The sequence below is a fragment of the Aulostomus chinensis genome, chromosome 2, assembly GCF_037954235.1.
Source record: "Aulostomus chinensis isolate RoL2024-O1b breed Wild chromosome 2, RoL_Achi_v1.0, whole genome shotgun sequence".
NCBI classification, from domain to species: domain Eukaryota; kingdom Metazoa; phylum Chordata; class Actinopteri; order Syngnathiformes; family Aulostomidae; genus Aulostomus; species Aulostomus chinensis.
This window is the reverse complement of record NC_141321.1, coordinates 28,214,220-28,221,426: the sequence shown is the minus strand read 5'-3', so window position 1 is coordinate 28,221,426 and position 7,207 is coordinate 28,214,220.

Here is a 7,207-nt window from a genome sequence, read left to right as displayed (position 1 = left end):
ATAAAAATAAAGGTGTATCCTGTATTTCATGCCATGGACATGGTCAGTGTATCTCCTCCATCTGATGCCGATGATTACTGACTGCTGCGACTGACACTACGCTCTCGTTATTCGTCATGGACGGAGCTGGTGTTTTCCTTTTGTCTCATAAAATGTTGCTTGCCTAAACAATTTCTGCAATAATCCAAAAAGGAATATGAAAACTTACATCCAGTTGACCAGATTTTACTTCGATCTACGATGACCTGGATGAATGAGAACCTACACAGACAATATGAAATCCTATTTTCTTTCCATTTAGAGAACACCTGGTGGTGTTAACTTCCAGGTTGGCTTACAAACGTACCTAATTCCTGCTGAGCTTTATTTTGTACATGGTCTGCATGGTTTGACTGTGGGCCTTGTCCTCATGACACTTTTGGTCTGCTGGATCTGGATGTTTTGCCTGTTTGTGTCCTCTGGGGTAAATAATTGCGTCCATCTAGCACACTGGGCAGAAGAAGTCCATGTTCCCAAAGACAACCTGCAGGGCCTCAAGTCCCAGGGACCAGGCAGGCATGCAAGACACTGCTGTGAAGTCTTGTAGAAATGTTCTTTACAGCAGTGGTTCTCAATCCTGGTCCCCCAGAGCCAGGGACCTGCTGATTTTCATTCTAACCAACTAGCAGGGTCTATTTTACACCTGGGAGGCCAGATGAATGCTATTAACTGCCTGGGATGGCAGAGAACAACAGTGGCCTCAATACCACGGCTCTGTGGTGCTGCGCTTTACTAGTTTCATGCTACTATACTCATGTTAAAGCCAGGCACAAGTTCCATCCATCCATTTTCTATATGGCTTATCTGTGGGGGGGGGGGGGGGGGCTGGAGCCTATTCCAGCTGACATTGGGCGGGAGGCGGGTTCACCCTGGAAGGGTTGCCAGTCCGTCACAGGGTCGTCATCAGGGGCAATTAGGGGCTCAGTATCTCGCTCAGGGATACTTTAACATGGTGACTGGGGGAAGTGAGGATCAAACCAGTGACCCTTCAGTTGCTGGACGGCCACTTTACTTCTTAACCATGCCGGCCGCTCCCAGGCGCAAGTGTGCGAGCAGAATAACTCAACTCTTACTCTCTTCAACTCTTCAATCATAAAAACTTTGTATTCTTCAATTTGTTTGAGATATATCACAAAAAGGTCCAAACAGCCATGAGCAGACATACAGCAGACTTTACAACCAAGTACATGCGAACATTTTAAACCCCCCCTACCCCCCCCCCCCCAAAAAAAAGGTCATGTAACAAACGAATGCTTGAACCCACCCCCACATGGATAATGTTGACCTCTGGAAAAGTCAGTGTGCAAGGTCAGCTCAAAAATAATGACCCTCAAGGGTTGGAGATGAAGTCGGGAAAAAGCATCAGATTTCGAGTGCTGCCTGAGGATACATCCCAGGATAAAGGGCTGCTAACATGTGGCTTGGACGTAGGTCGTCTGGTGTAGAGAAGCTGCTCCTGGGCTGTCTCCCTGTTGGGGGAACAGTTGCATCATCAAAAATGTCTCATCATCTATATGATCCGTTCTTGCGTGTGTTCTTTGTTTTAACAGCATTGCAATAGATGTTTTGTAAAGCCTTCAGTTTAAAAGCATACTCAGGAATAAATACTGAGGTTTATCCAGGTGCTTGGCTCAAAGATAAAGGCATCCTGGACCGCCACACTCAGCAGCCTGTGGAATATTGTACAATTTAAACTTGAATATGCTTTTCTTTATCCCTTAAACAAAGAAAATTGGTAGATTATAAGATGGAAAGCAATGTAGGTTGAAACGACGCCGGCACCAAGCTCAGGATTCAGAGCTGCCTGTGTCACTGTCCGTGGTGCTGAATCAATGCTGCCATTCATAGAGCGTGAAATAGATTGTCGGAGCGACAATTTTAGCACCACATATTTGCACTACAAACTTAAGACACCCTCGACAGCAACTGTTCTGATCCATTTCCAAATCTCTCTGTGCTTTACTTCACATGTTGCATAGGAAGCAGTTCTACTCAGATTATTTCTGTTCTTTCTGCAGTGTGTAATACGGTGTGATTTGAATGCTGGGAGGTTTAATTAGTGCAGTTGGGAATATAACATCAATACATGGGCTGCCCAGCTCATACTGATGTGTGTAATTATGTTTGATATGATGACATTTATTTGAATCAAATCATGTATGAATGATTGATTGTATGGAGCAAGTATATTGTGACTGTTGCTAATAAGGGCTGCATGCCTGTGACTGTGCCCGACCCCGGAACCCCGTCTATCTATTTATCTGTCCTTCTATCTTCACCTGTCTGCCTTCTATGTGTCTTCTAATAGGAGCAAACACATTTGTGTTGAATACTTCAACCACATCTAAAACCATTACTTTTCAGGAAATTAAAATTCAATTAGAAAAGATAAAATCCTGAAAACCTTTGAAAGGATACTGTATTATTTACACTAGCTGCAACACAAAATCGCCTCATCACTGTTTACCTTCAGTTTTGCTGTCTACGGCACTAAATTGATAATAACAATAAATGCTGACAATACTTTGGTGCTTTTAAAAACAAATTAAAAAACCCTTTGCATACAACCGTAGGCAAATAACAGTTACTGAAGTACCATGATGAGGTAAAGTGAAAGATATAAAGACAATCATAGAACCAATAAAACAAACGGTAAAATCAATGCAAAGCAAGTAAAGAGGTTTTTTGGGTTTTTTTTTTTTTAAGTGACGTGAAAGAAAACAGGGTGTTAGCTTCACTGACCTCAGGTCACTCCACAATCAGGGGCCATAGAGGGGTCAGGAGGTCAGTTATATATTCTGGTGCTCAGCCTCTATAATCCATAAAAATGATCATTACAGTTTCAAAATGGATACTAAAATGGACTTGTTGCCAGGGAAGGGAATTTGAAGTTGTGTTCTACTGTTGAACCCTGACTATGAGTGTGAAGGGGGGCGGCAGGGTGCAGGTTTTGCGGACAGTTGCAGAGAGCACTCCTGAATTACAAGATTCACTCACAAGCTCCTATTATTAAAATGTAATTGTTAATAATTGTTGTTTACCTTGTGAATATTTTGGAAGTAGAGGAGTATTTGATGGATTTTGTGCTGCTCATTTAGTTGGTCTGTGCGTGTGTGTGTGTGTGTGTGTGTGTGTGTGTGTGTGTGTGTGTGTGTGTGTGTGTGTGTGTGTGTTTGCCCAGTTGTCTGTCAGAGTGAATGGTCTTTAGGGAAAATATTTCTAAGAGCAACTAACAGTAACATCTGGTACTGCATTGGCTTTGTTATGAATATTTATTTATTTTCCATGTAATCATGTCTTTCTAGACCATCTTAAAAAAAAGTTTTCTTCACTGAATGGGGATCAAAAACACAACAGGTCTCCCTTGTCAATACCATCAGGGCCATTCTTTCCCACAAAGACTTCAATGCTGCTTATTGGCTTTGTGATTTTGGTTTCCTCTTTTTTTTTGGTCATTTCTCTGTGGGATACTTTGCCCACACAGCTGTGAAGACTTTGAAACTGCCTGGCAGAAGGAAATACAGGTACTGCATGATCTCTTCAATTATGCTTGTGTGTTAGTATCTTCTTTGTTCGAACACAGGCAAGCATATCAGAAAGGTTGACAGGGTTCCTCTTCTTGTCTGTGCCAAACACAGCACCTGGATGGTTGCACAGGGCACCTCTGCCGATTGCTCTCCTCTCAGACAAAAGAGCAGTCAGAATAGTTCCAGCTGTGTTTGTGAATTGGGTAATAACTTGCAAGAGGAACAAAACAGAAGAAAAGAAGTCCCCCAAGGATCCGGCACACCCAGAGACACATTTTACTCAAATGATTTCTGCATGGAAACTTCATTTGCTCATTAGTACTGAGCCTCACTGGGCTAACTAGAAGTGAATTTGTGAGGGGTGTATAAACATGATAAATGTGTCTGAAGAAACATTTCAACATGAATGCCAGAAAAATAGGTATATCCCACAGTAGAACTGCTTTATCCAGACATTAGTTTTTTCTTATTGTTAAAATTATTCACACCACTGTCAAAGTGACTTGTTAGAATGTCACATACCACCACTTGAAATGGAAACTAAAAATATAGCCTGTTGAAGGCGCAAAATTGGTGACATAAGTCATGTATTGTGCATAAGAGCTTGATGTCATGCACAATTCCTCCATACTGTGTGTTCATTATCCCCAGTAAACTGGATATATGGAGCAGAGCAGGTGGAACGTAGTCATGCATGAACATTTTTCACCGTCTGTTTTCCAGGGTGGGTCCAAAAGGAGAGCAACAATTGATATTCATGACACAGCTCGTGTGAGGTGTGACAGTAGTTTTGTAAAATCTATGAGTGTATATGGTAATACCAGAGCAGCCTGGAACCTCAATTGCAGTCTTTGCCTGAGGGAGGGGCACAATGTTCCTGCACCAGCGCTGCTAGATAAAGGACCTCTCACTCAGACGCCATCATTTTCTCTTAAAAACAATATTTCCTGACACATCATTTGGTTTTAGGGGAAAAGGGAGAAGTGATTGTTGGTGTGGTGTGAACAATGCTTTTTGACAGACGTCACCATTTCCAAACACTTAATTCTATGTGTTATCATCCTATGTGGGTTGCTGGTCTGTACTGTGATGTTTAAGTTCATTGGAAAGTAGGAAATAAATTAAATAAAGACAAATAAGAGGTCAGGGAGCCCACAATGAGTCATCCCCTTCTCGCTGCTAATGAATCCCAAAATACCCTGTGCAGTCTTCCCCTGAGTACACTCACATTGGTTTTATTTCCATTGCCGCTGCCTGTAAACGCAGCATTTGGGTTTTTCTGAGTATTAACAGCAGGCCATTATAAGCCGTGTGTGGGTTTTGCAGTTTTGTGGTTTGAGGGAAATGTGTTTGAAATGATCTCATTGGTTAACCTTCCATAAGGAAGTTTGGCCCTTGGTGTGTTTAAGGTCAGTGAGGTCATCTTATCTTCTTGAATTAATATTTTAAATACATTAGCAAAATGGCTGCAAGTGCAAGCAGCAGCACTATTGCCTCGCTCACAACACACAGCTCGTGTTTTGTAATGTTTGTGGTGTTTGTGACTGTGTGTGTGTGTGTGTGTGTGTGTGTGTGTGTGTGTGTGTGTGTGTGTGTGGTGTTTTGGGTTACATGCGCATACATGCACGTACACTATCTCCTCCCAGTCCCCTTCCCTCAGGCTGTTGTTGCAAAACTGATGTCACTTTTCTGTCAACCTAGATTCCTCATATGGGTTTAAAAAGTACCTACGGCTGTTTGAGCACAGTATCTGTGACTGTACTTCATACAACTTTTGAAAACCATTATTAAATACATTAAATTACATAGCAGCGTTTGAGCCCCATTTTGTTCCATATTAAAAGAAAGATAACCATTCCACTGAGGATAACTTTAGTGGAAATGGCTGGAAAGTATCAGGGATTTAATTTATCGTTGTAGTTTATCCGTTTGATTTAATGTATCAAAGCTGTTTTCAACTATTTTTTTCACAGGCTTAGTTTAAATTGACCTAATCGCTTTATCTTCTAAATGTTATTCTTTTAAATGAACACGCATCCTGAGACACACACACCCACACAGAGGAATACGCTTGCATTGACAGAAAGTTGAAAGACACACACTTGAGTTTAGTGCTATAGAGAGACAGTTGCAGCACAATTACGTTGCAGTTAACCAACAAAGATGTCTCAGCAGAAAACGGTGTAAAGCTCAATGAATTGCAAGGGAAACTATCTGGTGGCTGAGGGGATGAGGTCAGCAGATGATGGAATTCCAGATTAGGGTGAAGCCTGGAGTCTTCGGGCTTCCCCCTGGGCTTCCTCAGAGAAGAAGACGTTGCAAATACTGATTAAAAAGAGGGAGTGGTGTAGTTGTAAGAACTGGAAATGTCAGAGCTGCATCTTCGGTGTTCTATTACTGTACTTACTTGAAAGAAACATTATGCTTATGTGCTTTTAAATTGCTTCCTGTAGTTTTGTCATCGATGTGAAGTTGCAAGGCAACCGGCGGAGTTGCGGGAAAATAATCTGAGAAGTTGAAAAATATGCTGCGTTCAAATGGAGTCGTGTTTAACGTGTTGAGGAGAAAAATCCATATGAAGCCCCCCCCCCTTCTTTTTATATTCATGAAGTATAATTTTGCTGAGAGCTGAGAAGCCACAAGTCAGGTAAAAAAAAAAAAAAAAGCTCAAGATTTCCCTACTTGAAGGCAGCAATCGTCCCCATAACTCTCAGGTAAAACCTCACGGCATCAATTCATACTTAGACTCTTGAAATAAATCAAACATATGAGATATAATCTGTTCGTCACGTGTTCAAGACACCGGTAGGAGCATTTGTAATGCTCAGATGGACACCAGTTGGGACAATAGAACCCTTACATGTAGGTATTCAAGCATAGAACAGGAGCATTTTAATTATAATAACTAATATGTGGGCGGCACGGTGGTACAGTGGTTAGTGCTGTTGCCTCACAGCTAGAAGGTTCCGGGTTCAAGCCCCAGCTGGAGCATTGGATCTTTCTGTGTGGCGTCTGCATGTTCTCCCTGTGCCTGCATGGGTTCTCTCTGGGTACTCTGGCTTCCCACAGTCCAAAGACATCAACAGGGGGGACGAGGTTAATTGATACTCTAAATCAGGGGTCTCAAACTGCACCAGTAAAGGGCCGTGTGGCTGCAGGTTTTCATTCCAACCGAACAAAAGCAACACCTGATTCTACTTAAATCAATCAAGCTGTGTCCACACAGCTCATTGGTTGGATCAGGTGTTGCTTTTTCTTGGTTGGAATGAAAACCTGCAGCCACACGGCCCTTTACTGGTTCAGTTTGAGACCCCTGCTCTAAATTGACCGTAGGTGTGACTGTGAGTGTGAATGGTTGTCTGTCTGTATGTGTTGGCCTTGCGATGGTCTGGCGACCCGTCCAGGGTGAACCCTGCCTCTCGCCTGAAGGCTGCTGGGATAGGCTCCAGCCCGCCGCAACCCTTAACAGGATAAGTGGAAGAAAATGGATGGATGGATAACTAATATGTGCTAGCCAAACCTTTATTTGTCTCTATAGACACTTAGGAATTAGAATTATTGCAGGCAAAGACAATGTTATGTCAATGGACTATTGGATTTATTGGTATTTTTAACAGCTTGGAGATAGGAGAAGCTCCTAT